General features: G+C 39.4%; 1 protein-coding gene and 1 non-coding gene across 2 annotated transcripts in view; one reads left to right on the top strand and one right to left on the bottom strand.

Annotated features, from left to right (window-relative positions):
- SPTBN1 (spectrin beta, non-erythrocytic 1) overlaps positions 1-21,422 on the bottom strand; it is a 198,457-nt gene that overhangs the window by 146,689 nt on the left and 30,346 nt on the right. The gene's annotated exons all lie outside the window — the stretch shown is intronic.
- On the top strand, positions 20,665-20,771 carry LOC122216792. The gene has a single exon (XR_006201118.1). It is a non-coding gene; the product is annotated as a U6 spliceosomal RNA (small nuclear RNA).

Below are 21,422 nucleotides of genomic sequence, written 5' to 3'. Positions count from 1 at the left end.
GTAACCTGAGGATAAAGGGAAAGTCAGAGTCAAGGAAAGATGTGGATGAGTATGCCCATGACATGTGGATTCCAGAAAGCTCAGCACACTATAAACATTATTATCCCCCAGCCTATTTCAACAAGTGCCAGTGGAGGTGTCTCTAGTAGGTTATCCATAAAGGGCTAGATTTTCCTAAGGTGCTATCAGCCATGTGACCCCACAGCCAGTGAAGTAATCTGTATTTCTTAAATGGCTGTGGGGAGATTAGGAGGAGAGAAGAAAGGAGAGCTGGCCATCTTGGAACTCTGCCTAGTGGGTCCACCATTTGGAAAGCCTGAGATGGCTATATAAGGTTGGCATGAAACAAGACACTCTCCCCTCCCAGAGAAGGTTCCTCCCTGCCGCTATGGGCTCAAGTAAGGGCCTGGATTCTCACTTGATCACCACAGCAGGAACTCATTAAATAATCCCCAAATGAATAAAAATCAATAATATACTGGGTGCAATAAGTAATACCCATGTTTTTGTAGCTAGGTTTGGGAAGATGGGTAAAAGTACATACCCACTTTCCCAGCCATGAGAGAGAGAGAGAGAGAGAGAGAGAGAGAGAGAGAGAGAGAGAGAGAAAGAGACAACAAGGAATATATAAGAAAATGTCGAGACTTCTCAACAACGTTACTCTTCTGTAACCCTACATCCTATGAACTGGTATTTTCCAAAAGATACAAAAAAAATTCCAAAAGCTCATCATTTTCTGCTTCAATAAGAAGACAATAATTTTATTTCTTTAAACTGGCAGACCAGTTTAGATCTAGATCTAGATCTAGAAGGCAAAGAGGTTCCTACAGCTCTTGCATATACCACTATAAGGTCACAACCATCAAGAAAAAATCCAGAACATTACCATTCCAAGTTTTAGTAGTATTCTATTAGTTCACCTCTTTATTGATTAAAATTCTGTAAGTCAGGATCTCTCAAAGCCCAGAAGGAAAATACCATATCTGTTAACTTTCCGAGATGCCAAATCTGTTTTCCATGTGACACAGGTATTAGATAAATGTACAGGTTTTTGTTTCTTATGGTTATCTCCAAGTTTCCTTCTACTGCCCCCTTCTGTTACTGTACAAAATCTCCCTTGGTGATGTTACCCACTCCCCAAGCTTTGGCTCCTTCCCTATGTTGACTGCTGCTCCCTGGACAGCTAAGTGCTAAAGATCACCAGGTCAGTGTCTAAAACTAAACCCCTAGTTCCTTCCTGCAGACCCTGTTTCCCTTCCATCACTCCCTCACTAAATGGCACCTTCCTTTCTTCCAGGTACCTCACCTTGCAGTCCCCATCTCCCCCTCTCCTCCCATCTTCAGCCCCCAAGGCTGCTGGTACCCCCTGAAAATCCCAAGAGTTCGCTTAAGCAACAGTTTCCTCTTTTTCCAGCAACTCACCTCCAATTTTAACCCCTAACCCTTTCCCCTACATTGCCACCAGAGGGAACTTTCTCAAATGTAAGTCCAATCATTTCATTCCTGTGACTAAACCCACCAATGTCCACCCCTTCAAATAATGCCCAGGAACCTTTGAAGAGAAATGTGACTCTTCATGAGGGAGCTCTGACCAGCTCTCCAGCCTGGTTTCAATATTACTGTTCTAAGCTCTTGTAGCTCCTGAGAAAAAAAAGTCAAGCTCTTGACTTACCAACAGGCTACCTGGAAACAGCTTTCTCCTCTTCCCACAAATCCTAGCTTAGGTATCACTTCATCCAGGAAGCTATCTCTTATCAGTTACCACCATTAGCCCCTCGTCTGAATTAAGACCACCTTAGATAAGCCTGCATAAGCCAGACACCTTATACACCACTGACATATCACTTACCATACCATTATAAGACTGTTTCAAAATTACAAAACTTCTAGTTACTTACTGTTAATAGGCCATAGGCTCTCAAGGTCACATTCCCATCTTACTGTCCTTATATCTTCTCAACTCTTAGTGGAGTGCGTGGAAACATTAAGTGCTTGCTAATTATTTATTTGTGGCTGGCTGGGTGGGTGGGAGACTGGTAGGAGGAGGTCTGGAAGGTGAGGCAGATGTCACCTTCTTGACAGAGGCAATGTCAATTCAAGCTGCCATGCTAGTACCATTTCATCAGTCACAAAGGCCAAAATACATACTATTCTGAGCTATACAGATCTTCTAGGCATTCTGCTTTTAAGGAAGCCACAATTTTAGACTAGGCTGTTAATAAACATGAACAGATTTAATAAGGTACTTCCCCATGTACATTTTGAAATTTATGTTTCCCTTTTTAATTTAGTTTTTACCCACTAAAAGAATTTATTTTTTGTCTGAACTATCAGATTTTACAAAGTAACAAGTAGAGAATAAGTGGGATTTTCACTGGTAACACATACACATACATACACACACACACACACACCCCTCCTTAATACTCAATTTTTAAAATTTTATTTGAGAGAGACAGAGAGACAGAGACAGAGACAGAGAGAGAGAGAGAGAGAGAGAGAGAGAGAAGGGCAGAGGGAGAGGAAAGAGAATCTTAAGTAGGCTCCATGCTGAGCTTCAATGTGGGGCTTGATCCCATGACCCTGGGATCATGACCTGAGCCGAAATCAAGAGTTGGATGATCAGGGGAATGAGCCACCCAGGTGCCCCTTTAATGCCCAATTTTATATTAAATGCTCTAATAAATTAAATGAAAATGAAAAAAGGTAACTAACAGTTGCCAATTCTTTTTGAAGATGAAAACCATATGCTAACATTATTTTGGCAGAATCCACAGACTCAAATGTTCTGCAAACACTAAAAACCCTCCCACTTTACTCCTAAAAGAGTTGACAAAGCATACAATGGATTTCTGGTATGCTATCTTTAAAAACAATTCTGCTCAGGTACTTTGAAGAGACAAAACTGTGTGTCTGACAATTTCCAGGAAGAGACCTAGGAGAGTTCTGCCTCCATCCTCTCAACTATAAAACATCCACAGAAAGTAAGGCAGTCACACCCTGTTTGCAATGTGCCCATTGAGTCATTCTGCAGCATGAATAAAACAGCCAACAAAAAGGAATATCTGCAAAAAACCACATCTAGAACCAAAGTGAAGGATAAACCCAGCTAACCTATTGTTATTCAGGTTCATGGAGTTAATTTCACAATAAGGCCCAAGACATCATCTTAAGTATTCAGAGTTCTCTGCTCACAAAACCAAGACATAAATGATAAGTTACAGTGTGATAGCTAACAAAGTCACATACCCAGTTCCAGTCCTTTATAGAAGTATCATTCACTTCCTTTTTTTTTTTTTTTTTAAATAAGCTCTATGCCCAACATTGGGCTTGAACTCATAACCTTGAGATCAAGAGTCATGCTCTACCAACTGAGCCAGCCAGCCGCCCCAGTATCATTCACTTTTAAAATGACCAGTTTTGGGAATGCAAGCTGGTGCAGCCACTCTGGAAAACAGTATGGAGGTTCCTCAAAAAACTAAAAATAGAACTACCCTAAGACCCAGCAATTGCACTACTAGGCATTTATCCACAGGATACAGGTGTGCTGTTTTGAAGAGACACATGCACCCCCATGTTTATAGCAGCACTATCAACAATAGCCAAAGTATGAAAAGAGCCCAAATGTCCACTGATGGATGAATGGATTAGGAAGATGTGGTATGTGTATGTGTGTGTGTGTGTGTGTGTGTCACACACACACACACACACACACACACACACACACACACACACAATGGAGTATTACTCAGCAATCAAAAAGAATGAAATCTTGCCATTTGCAAATATGTGGATGGAACTGGAGGGTATTATGCTAAGTGAAATTAGTCAGAGAAAGACAAAAATCATATGACTTCACTCATATGAGGACCCTAAGAGACAAAACAGACAAACATAAGGGAAGGGAAATAAAAATAATATAAAAACAGGGAGAAGGACAAAACAGAAGAGACTCATAAACATGGAGAACAAACTGAGGGTTACTGGAGGAGTTGTGGGAGGGGGGATGGGCTAAATGGGTAAGGGGCACTAAGGAATCTACTCCTGAAATCATTGTTGCACTATATGTTAATTTGGATGTAAATTTTTAAAAATAAAATATAAAATAAAAAAAATAAAAATAAATAAAATGACCAGTTTACTTGCTGCTTTACAGGAATACACCAACTATACAAAAAGCATGATTCAGTTATACAAACAAACAATTCATAGAATCAGGCCATTTTGAGAGGGAGGTATGCTCAGATACCTGTTTAATAACTACCCGTCATTAACAAAGGTGGTCTTCAAATACTCTATACTAACTTCTGTCTGTTTTATTTATCAGTGACAGAATAGGTTAAAATCTTCCACTGTGAGTGGATTTATCAGATTTTCCTTATAATTCCCTGGATACATATAAATACAAGTCATATCTATTTTGTCTTCTTGGTGGGCTAATAACATGGAAATAGCCCATTTTCTCCCTAGTCACACATTAACTCTACTTCTTTGATAGTAATATTTACTTGGTATATTTTTTCCATTCTACTCTTACCTTCTATAGTCATTTTGTTTTAGGTTTTAGTTATGCCTATTTTCATTTTTTTTTAATTTTTTTAAGTTTATTCATTTTTGAGAGAGAGAAACAGAGTATGAGCAGGGGAGGGGTAGAGAGAGAGGGAGACACAGAATCCAAAGCAGGCTCCAGGCTCTGAGCTGTCAGCACAAAGCCTGACGCGGGGCTCGAACTCACGGACCGCGAGATCATGACCTGAGCTGAAGTCGGACACTCAACCAACTGCGCCACCCAGGTGCCCCCCCTTTTTTTTTTTTAATTTTTTTTAAGCCTCTTATTTTTAAAATCTAATCCAAGAGTTTCTGTCACTTTGTGGACAAATATAATCCATTTATGTTTATTAGGATTACAGCCATATATGACATTTCAACCGACTTGTTTTCTATCTTAATTAAAGAAATGGGGAACTGGGGCCCAAAGAGTTAAACAACTGGACCATGTCACAGCTGTGAGCCCAACATCTATAGTATCTTTGTCACCCCTGAATCCTGAGCCATAACTCAATCTAATTTTTAAAATGCAGAGAGCTGACGAGTTTAACAACCAAAGAAAATGCTAATACTTAAAATAGCTTAATTTTCATGCTGGCTTACTTTATGTGAGCATAGTGTTTTACTTACTTTTTCATTCAGTCCTTCCCAGGAAACCTTTGAGGAAGATATCATTATTAGTCCTACTTTATTATTTATTTATTTTTTTAAAAGTAATCTCTATACCCAACATGGGGCTTGAACTCACAACCCCAAGATCAAGAGTTGCATGCTCTACTGATTGAGCCAGCCAGGCACCCCTATGAGCCCTATGAATAAACTAAGGCTTTGCTCCAGGTAGCAGAGCAAGGAAAAGAAGAAGCCAAGGGGATCTGAATCCAGTATATAGGACTCCATAGCCCATGTTTTAAATGAATGACTTAGCCAACATTTTGAAGCACAAACCTTTAATAGTGGTCTATATAAAAAAAAAAATCTAATGGACTCAAGGTTCTTAAATAAATTAGGAAATAGATTAGCCCTCTTCAAAGTCTAATTACTGCTTAAGGCAGCAAGTGACCTAAATGGGCCTCCAAAATTGTGCATTCTCAATGGAGGTGATATTCCTCCCAAAGAGTGAAAATTCATTTTGGGAATGGGGGGAAAATACTCTTTCCAATGTTAAGTACAGAGATATGGAGTATTTGTAGTATTAAAATTTCATGGATGGAAGATTAGGGGGAAAAATGTCTAAAAGACTCCTGGTAGAGAACAGGAATAATGAAAAAAAGGTTAAAAAGCACCATCCAAGCTAAGAGAAAACATGTATCACTTTTAAGTAAATGAAGACCTGAAGGCAGCCACAGAAGACAGGAAGACGAAGAACAATTTTTTTTTTTTTGTAGAAAGGATTAGAATTTCATATACCAAAGGTCCTATTCATCATGTTTCTGATATAAAAATTCACAGTGGCTACTCTTCCCAAACACTAATGTATGTGCTTTAGAGAAATGATGATGGTTAAGCCACCTTCTCCCTACAACATTCTAAGAGTAAAAAGCACCTATTACAAACCTTCTGCTATAGACTGAATGTGTCCCCCTAACAATTCACATTAAATTGTAATGCCCAATATGGTGTACTGGGAGGTGGGGTTTGAGGGAGGTGATTATAGAACAGATACAGAGTGTAACCTCACTCATTCTTCCAGGAGAGGTTACAGAAATGTGATAGCCATCTATGAACTAGGAAGCGGGCCCTCATCAGACACCAAATCTGCCAGCACCCTGATCTTGGACCTTCCAGGCTCCACAACCATGAGAAATAAATGTCTGCTGTTTATCTATGGTATTTTTTTTTTATAGCAGCTCAAAGGGACTTCATTTCCAATATTTAGAAATAACCTCTTTCCTACACAAGTAAAAGATGCCCCCAAAAGGCTGATGCTTAGTTTTATGAACAAAGTCCTAGGAACAAATTTTATTTTTTAACATGGGCACGTGAAGCCAGGCTCTACTATTTGGAGGAGGAAATTTCCTTTCCTTATTGTAAAGGAAATTAATTATTTTAAAACATTTCACTAGCAAACAATACATTGACCATAATTCATTTTATCTTAAAGCAATCTATTTAAAAAATCCATCACTATGGCTTAACAATTTACATTACACAATGACCAAGAACAGATTTCTACAACAAGGAGGAGTACAATGTAGGGGGGGAAACAAGGCATTGCTGTGACCTTCCTCTATTTTATAGGGTAAGCTGCACAAAAACCAGTGGAATTATAAACAGAATTATTATTTGACTGTTTTAAATGAAAGGAAAATTCTTAATACACTGAATAGAAATTTATCCTCTTTTACTATTTGTAAATGAAATTTTTAAACGAAGTACCTAATTTATTTTCTCTGCCTACCTATGATATCACCCAATTCTAAATATAAATCTGCAAGCCCTGAAAGTTTTTTTAGACTAGCTTTATTTTGAAAACAGATCTAGACTAAGATTTTTTATTTTGAAAACAAAAGATTTTTTATTTAGAAAGAAAGCTTTTGCAATGTCTACCTAATATGCCTCAAAATCACTTAACTTGAATCAAACAAAAAAAAATAATACAATAATTTCTACTAAACATATGGCTATCTTTATCGGCAGCTAAAGACCAAACTTCTTTTTGTCTCCTTACAGAGAGAAGCAATTAAAACTGAAATCATTAACTCAATGAATGCAGACCTAACACCACGATCTGATATGATAGCCAGTGTGGGATTTCTGAGCCATTAGAAGTAACTATTTTGGTCTTACCCTTATTCCCAGACAGTTTTAAATTACATTAGAATATAGGCCTAATGGCACTGCTGCCAAAGTGCTGATCCTGAATTTCAGTAAGTTTGGCATTTCACTGCCTTATTTGAGAAATTTCCTAAGTCAGTATCATGTGCGCCTAACCGGAACAATAGAGGAGCAGTAATGTGCTTTCTATTTGGAAAGCAGAGTTTTCCTTCTAGAGTAGCCCATTGCCAAAATCCTCTGCAAATCTATCAAGCGAAAATGAGTACCTCTATTTCCTGGAATAGTGATCAAATGAAGGAAATATATAAAATGGCAATGAAAAACAACACTATGGGAAATGATGAATGAGGCACACATACCCTAAGCTCCATGAGGGCCAGGATCCTCTCTGTTCTGCTTATTTTTATACCGCCAACACCAGCATCAGACTTAAGCCACAGCAGGTGCTCAAAAACAATTATGAATTAAAATGGCAGGTGCCAGGAGCAGTGTTAACTCCAGAGCAATTCTGAAACACAATGCTTTTTTCTGCCTAAATCATATGTATCTTGGATCCCAATAAAATTCTCATTGTTACATATGTGAGAACCTTCTCTTCACTCAGTTTCATTTAGAAAAGGAACAGTTTTTACGAGAAGTTTGCTTTCAAATGTTACAAAATAAGACAGATCATATTTGAATAGGAATGGAGCAATCACTAATTTCACAATCTCATTTGGGATAAATAAATACATGTATCTTAATACGTAATGTTTTAAGAATCATTTCCCTTTGCAAAATGACCAAAACCCTAGGCTTGTCTAATACCCAAATTTCCAAAGGTTTAAATATCTCTAGTTAAGTTTTCTCAGAGAGAAGTTCAAACAATTTTCGTTGCTCAGGTTAATACTTTGGCAACAAGCCTTTCCCCTATGTATGCCTGGTGAATGTTTCCCAAAGCTACTTAGAAATCTGTAACCTTTCATATGAACAAAATGAGTAAAGGTTGGGCTATGATACTTGAAAAGGAGAATTGACATTAATTTCAGAAAATAACATTCAAATAATTGCCGTTTTAATATGATCAAACCTCTATTACTAAAATTTGTTTAGAACTGATCAATTTGAAAAACTTTAAAAAAAATAACAACGTTTAACAATTAATACAGGCTGAACTCCATTAGAATTCTGCACATTACTTTCAAAAGCTTGATTCCAAAGGAGCTCGGTATCAACCTTGGTAACAAAGGTCAGTTAAAGTAAATGTGGAGATCCATTTTGGATTTCTAGGATATTTAAACGTTGATATATGAGAAAAAGGAGTCACAGTGTTTGAAATGTTCCCTCAAGTTCAGAATGACAGAGAAACTCTCTGATATATAACTAAGAGCATGCATTTCATCATAGGAGACCAAACACAAGTACATCTACCACAGGGCCAGACCCTAACCTGACCGACTGAGTCAGCTCAGCACCCCACACCAAACTTCTCACAAAGGCCAAGATTAAAGCATGGCCTACCCAAAGCTTACAGGGGCATGGGCCTGCAATTCAAATTTGCTATTGCTCAAATCACTTCAAAATGAAAATAAGGTCTCAGCTGGTGAAGTCCTTAATCAGGTTCAAGAGCAAAGGAAACCACCAACTTTCCTTGTTCCCCCCAACAGCAGAAAATAGGCTTAAAAGAACAAGAACTAGAGCATCCAGAGCATTCCCTTTAAAAGCTCCCTATTGATATGATTTTGGAAACTGCATTTTTGAACTCCTCGCCTGAACAAAATCAGGCCTAGACTTTTATCTCCTTGAAATATGTTATTAATAAACCAGTTTTCTACTTCCCAAAATACCTACAACATAACATGCACTTTGTTTTTCCTGCTTCCAAATGCTTTCAAATACGTTAGTTACTTCTTTTGCCAAACTCAGCAACAGAGTGAAGAATGAACAGGATGGTAGGGTAAATTAGAGAACTGGAGGCAATAAATCCTGTTAGCATTCTATGATCCTGTGCAGAGAGAAAATCAGGGGGCAGAAAATCAGGGGGTGGCAGGATATTTAGGGATGTCTGAGTGAACTCTGACGCTGTCTTTCCTGCCATCAAATGCTAATGCCGATTCGAAAAGATTCCTGTAATTAAGGGAAGCTTACTAATCTCATTAGCAACAGAGCTACTATCTCTCAGTAACTCGTGATTTTAAAGACTGGGACAACAGAACCAGGTCGGCCTAAACATTACTTTCTCTAGGAAGGCTCTTCTGAAGCTCCCAGTCCCAACCCATGGCCTTCTATTATATGCTCTTGTTGGTATCTTCTCCTCATGGCACATACCTATAGCGTTTAAGTAATTACATGTGTAATTATTTGTTAAATAACTATCTCACCTTCTATACTATACTCTCCATGAGTTGGGCATTTCTCTCTTTTTCATCAATGTATCCGTAGATATAATACCTAGCACATAGCAGATAATAAACATTTAATAAACTTAAAAAAAATTTTTCACCTTCCACGAGTATTATAAGCACTTTCCCTATGAAATCTGCTGTATCAAGAAAAAAAAAATGTCCATGTATTGAATGGTAAATTTTTTCAAATGAAAGCAAAACTCAAACAAAACCTGAATAAACTCCTAAATGATCAAGAATTGTCTGCATAATTTTACTATATTTACATTAAAACTTTTAACGTCCCTGACTGACCAAGAAGAAAAACTTCAAATGACAACTTCAACTTTAAATTACAGAGGTTAATTTCCTCAGTAAAAACTGCATTGTCGGCTGAAGAGCCATAGTCAAAGGGTGCCAAGTCAAAGATGAAAAGTGTGGTGGGTCAGGTCCATAACCCAGGGCCCAGACAGAAAGTATACCTAGAAACCTCAGAAAGTATACTTAGCACAGTGAAGGACATCGGACAAAGAAGAGACTCAAAACTATTCAAAAACACAATCGGTACTCCATTTTAAGTACCCAAAGTTGGAAGAGGTGAAAACTGACAGCACTCCAAAGAAAATGTGGCAAGCTCAGGGGCACCTGGGTGGTGCAGTCGGTTGAGGGTCCGACTCTTGGTTTCGGCTCAGGTCATAATCTCACAGTTCATGAGTTCCAGCCCCACATGGGGCTCTGCACTGATGGCGTGGATTCTGTTGATTCAGATTCTGTCTCTCCTTCTCTCTGCCCTCCCCCACTTGTGCACTCAGGCGCACGCTCTCTCTCTCTCTCTCAAATAAATAAACTTAAAAAAAAGATTTTTAGAAAATGTGGTAAGCTCAACATGAAGTGCCAGGAAAAGACAGTACAAACATGGGTGGCTTGGTTGTTAGAAATGAAGTCATCACCCCAGGGCACTGACCAACTCTAGAGTGCTGAGAAGCGGGTAGCCAGGTTGGAAGACACCTGGAAGTCCAGGCCCAGGAGCCAGGACCTCACAGGGGAACAAGTCTTAGAGGGACATTCGGCATCTACCCTTAAGAAGAGCTTCAGGAGCTCTCATGTGGGCACTGGCACAAACTCCTTGGCAGACAGGGAGCAACAAATTCATAGTGACTCAGGGTTAGAAGGCACTTTCTAACAACTAGAGCTCTCCAAAAAATGCAGAGGGTTGGCCAGAGAGCAGGGAGCTCACCTTATCACCAGCAGTTCACACAGGGTGGGGGAAGTACCATATGACAGGGAAGCTACAGAGGAAACCAAGTACTTACTGTGTGGGAAGCTGGGCTACATGAATGCTAAGATCCCTTCCAACCAGCAGGCCCCTAGGATTTGGTTAACCACAAAGTATTTACCATTCTTACAACCAGTACACTGTAGTAATAGTACAGTATTCAAAACTTAGTTCCCAAGGTATGCACGATACTCTCTCTTGGATGGGGCTTAAAGGATATTTCAAGAGAATGACTTTTCCATTCCTATTTTTAACATGATCTCTCTTACCTTAATTATAGCCATTCTTTGTGTTTCCATATAAGGAAAGTATTTGCATTCTCTTTAAAACAAAAGTATTCTTCTGCAAACATTTATAAATATTTTCATTGAGTTGCACAACCCCAGTAGAAAAAAAAATTGGCAAACAGTTTTGAAACTGGTTTTTACTTTTTTTTTTTTTTAAGAGAGAGTGTGAGAAGGGAAGAGAGGCAGTGGGAAGAGAGAGAGAGAGAGAAGAGCAAGAGAGAATACCAAGCAAGCTCCATAGTCAATGCAGAGCCTGATGAGGGGCTAGATCCCATGACCCTGGGTTCATGACCTGGGCTGAAATCAAGAGTTGGATGCTCAATTGACTAAGCCACCCAGGCTTAGTCATTTTGATGAAAACATTAAAGTGCACCACTGAAAATATTTATCAAAACAATTATTTTATTAGGCAACTTTATACTTTTATTAATACCATAATGTACCAAGTAAAACCTATGTTCATTAAAAAAACCCTTTATTTAATTAGAAAATACTGCCTATGCTGGCATAACATCTCTGTGACCCAAAGCATATTATTGAGTCTGGGACGGTTCTTTGCAAAATGTAGAGACATTCCTGATACCTAAATATATGTATAAAAGTTTTTATTTAATAAAGTCAGAATGTCAGAATATAAAACAGCTTGTGCTTCATAAACCCTCTGTTTACACTGCTTAAATGAAAACCTCTCTTTGCTTCTTCAGTTTTGGGAGAAGGGTGCTGCATTTCAAATGGATTCCTTAAGAAAATTACTCTGTGATCCCCCTGATCAGATTTTAAATTCATCATTAACGAGGGTGACAAACCAGATCAAATAACCAAGGTACCAAATCAGCTAGAGAACTGGTTTTGCTATGGCTGTTTTAAATGCAGTTCCTAGATGTGTCCTTTTCTCACCCATTTTCTAGAGGCAGATCACGACTGCACCATAACATTTCTGAAAAAAGTGAATACATTTGGAAGCATTAAGAAAGTGTGGGAAAACTTCACTGTAATCATACTCAGCTATGGGATGATGAAGAATTAGTCATTTAGCAGCTTTTCTGCCAGAAGTTGGCTGGTTTTGCTTTCTGGTGATGTACGTGTGTTTTTGATACTGCCATTTTGCTCAAAAAGGGTTGCTATGTTCAAAGACTAGGAATGAGACACCTGTTTGTGAGAGCAAGGATCAAAATGGTGACTTACAAGAATGGTAATTGCCATACTTATGGAGATTTCTTGCCTGTAAGCCTTGGATACTTTTAAATTCTGCTAAATCCCTCAGACCCTCCAGGGGGAAGGAGTAGGCAGCCAGTGTCAGAGATTTCTTTAAAACACATCTTGCCTCACTGGAAGACAACAGGGAGGGTATTGATCTGCTTAGTTTGCTCTGACTGCAAAGGCACTAAGCAGGTGGGCAGAGACCCCTCACATTATGGAAGGCAGCCAATGGTTTACACAGTCTACTAAAAACTAGCCAAGTTCCCATGAGATCCTTCTATCTTCAAATGGAGCATGCAAAGAAATGGAGTATAAGACATCAGAATGGAGACTCCAGTCTTGGGGGCAGGTGAGACTGGTTGACCAGGATCCAAAAATGCCTTTTTGTTTTTTAATTAATCAGCTCAGTAAAGTATGCTCTACAGGGCAAGAAGATTTTTTTAACTTAGCAATCGCTGACCAGAAGACTAAAACATACCCCACTGTTAAAACCCCTCTCCGTGTAAAATCTAGAGTGACTACTGTGCCAGGAAATATGCCAGCTACACAGCCAGGGAGTATCAGTGTTCCTCTTGCCTCATGACCACAGAGGGAACACGGCAGTGACATCAAGTGCATTCTCCTTGAGATGAGCTGGCTGATGTACTAGCTCAGGAGTCTGTGCAGAGGTCTCTCTTCATTCCTAATGAGGACAAAGCCAATCAGCATTGGTCCTCTTCAATGAGACTGCTCACCACTCCCACACACTCTAGGAACCTCCCTCAAGAAGTTCCAGAAAGTTCCTGCTAGCCAGCTCCACAGGCTTTACAAATGAAGAAGGAGGAGACCCTCCCCCTTGCTTTCAGTGTACATTCCAAGAAGAAAACACACACACACACACACACACACACACAGAGCAAAGCCTGAGTTTACCTTTGGTTTTGCAATGAGATAGATTTTTCATTAACACATTTCTGTCTGACTTCAGACTGAGTCCATTAATCTTTATGTACAGAACTTTGCAGAAAAAGCAGGCTGGGAGCCTGCATGCATACTAGTCCCAGACCCAAAAGGTATTCTCTGAAGTGAATATTTATTTCATTTCCTCTAAATAGCAGGAGGGATCTTGCATCTCTGCCATGCCTCTGTTGCCAGAAATAGCAATGTCAGGAGCAGCCCTCTCTGATGTAAACCAACTCCTCATGGAGGAGGGGCAGGCAGGTACAGCTAGACCATTCTATCAGCCTGACCATCCCACAGCGCTAAATTGATGCCAGCTGTCCATTACTGTCTACATTCCTTAGGTCTCTGGAACCTGCTCCTGACAAGAATAACAAACCTTCACCATCAGCTTCCAGATGATAGCAGAGGTGAGGCCTTCAGGGCTAAAAAGCAGAAAACCACCAGCTTCCCCATCACAGCTACTGTCTCTCATGGAGAGGAGGGGGGTATTTCAGAGGCCGGTGAGTGTCTTTTAGATAAGAGATGAATGAATTTTCCGATTCATGTCCTGAAAGAAAAATGCATTTTTATTTTCTTCATTTCTCTGAGTTTTACATTTGGAAATGGATGCTGTCATGTTACAACAATCAACAGCAGGTCTGGAAATGAACCAAAGCCCTTTAATCCAGTCTTGCTTTAAAATGCAAGTGGTTTTCAATCAAACATTCCAAAATATGCTAATGATCACCTGCAGCACAAATTTTCAGGGAGCTGTAAACACTTAACCAAAAATATGATCAAATTTTTCTCAAAAGTCTCTATGCACAAAAGTCACTCCATATCTCAGCTTCCTCTTGTCTCACAACTCCCCAGCCCCTCCGTTGTACTCTCCTCTCTTCAGAAGCTTCATCTCCCATGTAGGCTGCGCCACAGGTGCCCTGTGCTGGGCCAGGGGGCAAGCCAGGTTACCACCCTCCACTGTGCACAGACCTGACCAAGTGGCCAGCAGAAGTAGGCAGGTAAAGAGAGCATTTTTAGACAAAGCCTCCAACACAAAAAGTCACAGACCAATTCAGGGTCCAGGGGTCCAATCCCTCTCTTTGATGCTGCAGACCTGTACCTTACTGTCCAGCCAGGTTAGCACTTAATTGCTTTAAACTACCCTTAATGGATACAGGTAGCATTAGGAATTGTCAGTTATCCAGAACACTGCCTAAATAATCTCTACTATTTCCTAGAGAATAGTAATAGAGAAAGAGGCTTCTAAGATATGCAAACATGACCAGCTATACCAAAGACTCTTTCGTGGTAAACAGCAACTGGTCTGGAAGCTGCCATCTCATTTTAGCTAATTGCAAACCTATTTGTTTCTGGAAAAAACAGAACAAAACAAAACAAAACAGAGAACCTGAGGCAGTTTATCATGCCTCTCACTGAGGAATGTGGTAGCTCCAGTGGGAAATAGAGGGCAGTTTCTACTTGGATGAAAGGGACAGGCTGATCAATGCTTCATCCTCCTTAATGGGGTCCTACCCTCTGTAGCAGCTTGGCTGGGCTCTCCATAGGGGCCAGACGCCCAGGAGATCACCAGAAATCCAGAATCAGAGACTGTGACATCCCTTCCGGAAGCCAATTATCCCATGTTTATGTCAGTCCCAGAAGGGGCCTTAGGACAAGTCACCTCAAGGTTCAGGGCCTCAGTTTCCCCGTCTGTAAAGAGAGAGGTCCGGACTGGAACAGCAGTTTCCAGCCACACATCACAATCCCTCGCAGTAATTCTGTGACTTAATTAGGCTCAGATGTGGGTGGGCATCGGGACCTTTAAAACTAAGGGCTGAGATTTACTGATCAAATAGAGGCCCTTCCCGCCTAAAGGAAATAAAAGCCTTCCTAAGCCTCAAACGCAAGGGAAATCATCTGCACTCCTCCCCACTTAGGGTGGTGGATGGAGAGGAAAAAGGTGAGCTCATCACAGCGTGAGGCAAGTCTGTCAGAGAAAGAGGCATCTCCAGCCAGCCCCATCCTGAGAACACCTGATAAACACTGATGTTGCAGCCTGCTTGAATATTCTAGAAAGTTTCCAGTCAGTTCTAAAATTTGGACACTGTATTTGGGATTTAGATGTTCTTCCCTCTTGCTGCCTGAAACATGAGTGTCACAATAAAGTATCTTTAACGAAAATTTTGTGGTTATTTAAGTCTTTAGCTAACAAATGAGACTCCTTGTCATTTGTTTTCTTTTAAAACAAAGAACAACTGGCTAAAACATTCATTCATTCCCTCATTTTTAGTCTATTATAGACCACAGAAAAGTACAAAACAAATTCTAAGAAATGAACAATTAACATAAAAGTCAAAAGAATTATAATACCAAGATGCCAAAAATACTGATTACATTTAAATTACTATTTGCTCTTTCATCTGGAAAACATATTCTCCATTGGAAAGTACCCAGTATAACAGCTGCATTGCTTTTTCAACTTTCACAAACACTCTCAAAGTTAGCCAAACTCTGTGTTGGCTGCTGTCCAGGGTTTTATTGTTATGTACTATTAGTTCATAGTGAGAAATGTGGGCTAAGGAAAAGAGAAGGTGAAGGAACAACAGGGCTTCATAATCATGTGCAGATGTGAATGTTCCCGAAGGTTTATCTGCCAGAAAATGCCCCATATTACTTCTATTACCTGTAGCCTTTATTAGTTTAATTAGATAATTACAAATGTTGTGTTTTTAGGACATCATTTAGAGACTTAACTTTAAACAATTTTTCTTCTGTCAGTGGCTGACATTTTAATACTTTTCGTATGTAAAGCAAACCGGTCCATTCTCTTCCCCTCCCTCTACTTTTTAGCAAGTGCTGAAAGCGAATCGAGAGGCAAACCAACAGTCAACCTGCCTTCATATGTCCACTTGTTGTCAAATCAATTATTGTTCAAAAGCCTCTCACTTTTAGTAGTTTATAAATGTTGGGACTTTATATTATTATTTTTTTAAGTTTATACAAACCAATGTAGTGACAATGACATGGTCCAGCAGAGACTTTTCAATCTCATGAACCGGTTAAGTTAAACAACCAACCAAAAAAAATGGAGCAACCAACAAGGGTTTTGACTTTTATTTCGTTAAGAATAAAAATTAAAACAAACCCCAAACTACTAAATCATATTGCCACTATCTTATAAATAAGATCCCAGATAGGAGAAGGATCATCATCTGAGAATTGAGACATCAATCCTTTACATAAGAGAACACACAGTAACCTCACATCCGGGTTCATGAAGCAGGAAATGAGCGGCTCAGGTCACACCTGGCCCCACAGGTGCAATGGGAAGCATGAGTCAGCAGTAAGAAGATGAGAGCTGAAAGCCCAACTCGCCAGCCAGGAGCGGGCACAGCCGCTGCAAGTTTCTGAGTCTACACCGAAACACTTATTCACCCTACACTTCTATAGTCCTATCCCGTTCTAAAGTTCCATATCCATCAGATGAGAATACTCTGCTAGAACGGTACCTATTTCATTAGGATGAGGAATAAAAACAAGGTCTCTTTTGTCCCACAATGTTTATCTCCAGCACCCAGCATAGCACTTGGCAAAAAGTAAGCACTCATCTCCATAGTATTTAAAGGGTTTTGAGAAAATTGCACTGATCATTGATGCTTGGGAGCTTCTTGAAAGAAAATACAATGTGGATCGGGCTTTAATTTTTAACTTTATAGAGGTATGTATATTTGCATCATTTAACACATACATAGCTCTGTGTGCCAGCCTAAGCCTCAAATAACCTTTATGAGGTAGGGACTATTATCTTTTGTATTTTATGGATGAGAAAATTATGGCACAGGTCAAAGGTCAAAGCTAGTGGAGTTGGGATTTGAACCCAAGTAGTCCAGATTGTGAGTCTACTATCCTATGCCATCCAGTATGGTTGCAACAAGCCACATGTGGCTACTTAAATTTAAATAAAATTAAATAAAATTTAAAATTCAACTCCTCAGTCCTAGCCATATGCACATGTGGATCATGGCTACAGTATTGAACAGCACAAACAGAGAATACTTTCATCACTGCAGAAAGCCCCAATGGAGGCACCAATCTATGCTCTTAGGCAAAATTCTATTGCTGCCTCCTTGATTTCGGTTTAGCTCCAGACCTAAGGTCCCATCTCCAGGCCTAACCTAACCTAATAAAACAACACAAAGGGTTTTTCCAATAGGGACTCTAACACCTTCTCTTTAAGCAAAAATACATAAAAGCAAGTTGACAGCAGCATGACTCTTGATGAATGTCTTCAACAAGAAAGCCAACCAGAAACTCTGTTTTTTTTCCCTTGTTATTCTCAACTCTTCTCTTGGCAGGATGTTTGCAGAATGGTCTCTGGCTGTAAACTCACTGGCACACACTTGCACCTGTCCTGCTGTGAAAGACTGAAACCCTGTATTTATGGATTTTGTAAGCAGAGTTCAGCCAGAGGGTAGCCATTCCCAAAATTCAGTTCTCAAAATATTTACAGATATTTTTCAAAATGAACCACAGAAGGTTCTTTCTGTAACATAAGAAAGTTCTTGATATCAAGGCAGCCTTTAAGTTCTATGTCTTGGAGAAGGATTCATGGTAAGCTGTCATGAAGGTGGGGGGGTTGGGTGGGGAGGTGTTACGATTTCTGCAAATTCCCGAAATAGTTACACCTTTAAGAAAAAGGCAGTTGTGAAAGTTCAATCACCCTAAGAACAGTAACACACTGAATCCTTGTTCAATACAACATCCGAATCCACAAGGACTTGATGGAGGATGAAACCCTGGAGAGGTAAATTCCAGTAGGACAAAAGTCAAGTCCTAGCACCAACAGCCATAACAATAAAGAGGTAAAGAGAAAACTTATAGGGTGGAGCGAGTCTCATGGGAAGAGGAAAGGTACTCAAGTGGGCTTACACGCGGGCTGGAGAAACCAAACAAATTCATAGCTCTGCTATGGCTGGACTTCCCAGTTGTAAAATTCTGCTTCTGCATCTGTTAAATGAAAGATATTCAAAAAAAAAAAAAAAAAAAAAAAAAAAAAGAAAGATATTCATCATTCCTCTTCCTTCTTCTCCTACTTATTTTCAGAAAACCCTAGAGGGTTCCCCACAGAAACTTCAGGGGTTCCTTGAAAGGACATGCGTTCTCTGGGTCAAAAGAGGACTAGTTTCTCCGGCACTACAGAAAACAGAGGAAGCCAGGTATGCTGGCTCCTCATGGAGAGCCAAATACCCACAACCAAGAGCTCAAAGTGGACACAGATGTTGGATCCTCATGTTCCACACTATATGTTTACCCCTATTTACTCAGCACCTATTTCTGTAAACACATGCCCAAATCATCATCTCCAATAGCTGAGCAATTTTCTACAGTATGGATATGCTATAATCTATTTAACCAAGTCCCTATAAGACACAACTTAGGAGACAACTATGCTCAGTATTTTTTTTTTATATAAATGTGGTAATATCATTGTAACCTTGCCCATTATTTTCTTAGGATAAATTTCTAGAAGAGAAATCTATTGCCCTACAGAAAGGCACTTTCCCACCAGGATTATTATACAAGAGGGACTGTTTCCCCTCTCCCCTGATCAGCCTCCTCAAGTGTTATGGTTAAGATCACTCCAGGTCTATAAATTAGTATTGCAGTATTATTTTAATTTGCATGTCTGTGCACACGAATGATGTGACACTGAGTATGTTTTCATAATCTAAATGAATCACTTATTTGGGTAAGCTACTAGCCTCTCTGTGCTTCAGTTAATTTATCTGTAAAACAGAAATAATCATTGAACCTATATTCCATAGAACTGTTTTGAGAATCAAAGGAAATAATGCACATAAAATATTTACAATACATGGAACCTTAAAAAAAGTTAACTATTACTGTTATTTATACTTTTTAACTTATTTCTGGTATTTATTACTTTTTAACTTATTTCTGATAAGGAAGAAATCTTCCTTTGAAACAACAGAATTCACATCAGTGGCTGCTTTTTGCGAACAGCAAAGATGAAATAATTATCACTGGGTAACAAAGAACCACTGTATGTACCCATGTGTAATTCTAGAAATGGACCTCCCTCCCCTTCATTTGGTTTTAACATCCAGTAGACCAAGGCTATTTTTCTGTAACGTTAAAAAAAAATACATGTTTGAATAAAATTTTAATAAACTACAGATTCTTTATTTTCCTTTTTAAATAAAATCCTCATGTTCTCAGAATTTAAAAAATGTTTTTAACAACAACAACAAAATTCCCAAAAAGAGCTTGGTTAAATAAATAATGATACACACACACACACACACACACACACACACACACACACACACATATATACACAGACACACACATACACATATATACACACACACTCACATACATAAAAAATATGTAGACTCTCAAGCATAAAATAAAAACAATGATATTTTATAGATATATGTAAAATATGGGACAATTATCAGATGAAATAGCAGGTAACAAAATGAGTTTATGATTCTATTTTTTTTTTTTTTTTGAAAACATACCTTTAGCTGGAATAGTATACACCAAAATGTTAAAAGTTAGCACTGGCTGGTGGTATGAAAAGCAATTTAATTTTTCTCATTTTTCTTTAAAAAAAAAAAAACCCCTATTTTTCTTAGTTCCTAAAAAGAACACTTTGATTTTTGAAATGAAAAATTTTAAGTATTTGTACAGGTGGGATCCCAATGTGGTATGCAGTTTCTCGGACAGAGCAGAGCCTGGCAAGATAGTCAGTCCCCTCTTGGATAACAAGGTTCTCTGGCAGGAACATTTTTTGGACTGGGGAGTAGCATCTCCTACGGGTTCCTTGAGCTCTGAACCTGATATTCCTGCCTCATTTTCCCAGATATGGGCAAGGGCTTTGAGCTGATTTTGTCTTTCTCCCTACTTACCAGCCATCAGTGATGCTCCAGGGCTTTCAAACTCTCCGATAAGCACCCAAGGCCCCTGCTTTCCCCCAGTCTCATCCCCTGGAATGACCACATATACCTTCATTCCAGACATTCCCAGATTCAGATGTAACACCCCTCTCTCCTAATCAGCTCAAGATCACCTCCTGCAGGTGTCTTCATTGTACCCCTATGCCCATATCTAGCACAGCATTCTGTACCCCAGACTACAATGCTGGCCCATTCTTGCCCACGTTCTTGACTTTGAGTGGGTTGGGAGGGATGCAAAAGAGTGGTAGAACCAGTAGGCAGGAGGAGAGGGGACTTACTGAGGTATAGTTGACATATAAGAAATACAATGAGTGCTCGCTTCGGCAGCACATATACTAAAATTGGAACAATACAGAGAAGATTAGCATGGCCCCTGCGCAAGGATGACACGCAAATTCATGAAGCGTTCCATATTTTTCCCTCTTGCACTGTTGGTGGGAATGCAAATTGGTGCAGCCACTCTGGAAAACAGTGTGGAGGTTCCTCAGAAAATTAAAAATAGACCTACCCTATGACCCAGCAATAGCACTGCTAGGAATTTACCCAAGGGATACAGGAGTACTGATGCATAGGGGCACTTGTACCCCAATGTTTATAGCAGCACTCTCAACAATAGCCAAATTATGGAAAGAGCCTAAATGTCCATCAACTGACGAATGGATAAAGAAATTGTGGTTTATATACACAATGGAGTACTACAGGGCAATGAGAAAGAACGAAATATGGCCCTCTGTAGCAACGTGGATGGAACTGGAGAGTGTGATGCTAAGTGAAATAAGCCATACAGAGAAAGACAGATACCATATGTTTTCACTCTTATGTGGATCCTGAGAAACTTAACAGAAACCCATGGGGGAGGGGAAGAAAAAAAAAAAAAAGAGGTTAGAGTGGGAGAGAGCCAAAGCATAAGAGACTGTTAAAAACTGAGAACAAACTGAGGGTTGATGGGGGGTGGGAGGGAGGGGAGGGTGGGTGATGGGTATTGAGGAGGGCACCTTTTGGGATGAGCACTGGGTGTTGTATGGAAACCAATTTGACAATAAATTTCATATATTGAAAAAAAAAGAAA

Source organism: Panthera leo, chromosome A3 (genome assembly GCF_018350215.1).
Source record: "Panthera leo isolate Ple1 chromosome A3, P.leo_Ple1_pat1.1, whole genome shotgun sequence".
Lineage (NCBI taxonomy): Eukaryota > Metazoa > Chordata > Mammalia > Carnivora > Felidae > Panthera > Panthera leo.
Note: the sequence above shows the minus strand (reverse complement) of the source record. Positions and strands in the feature narration are given on the sequence as shown.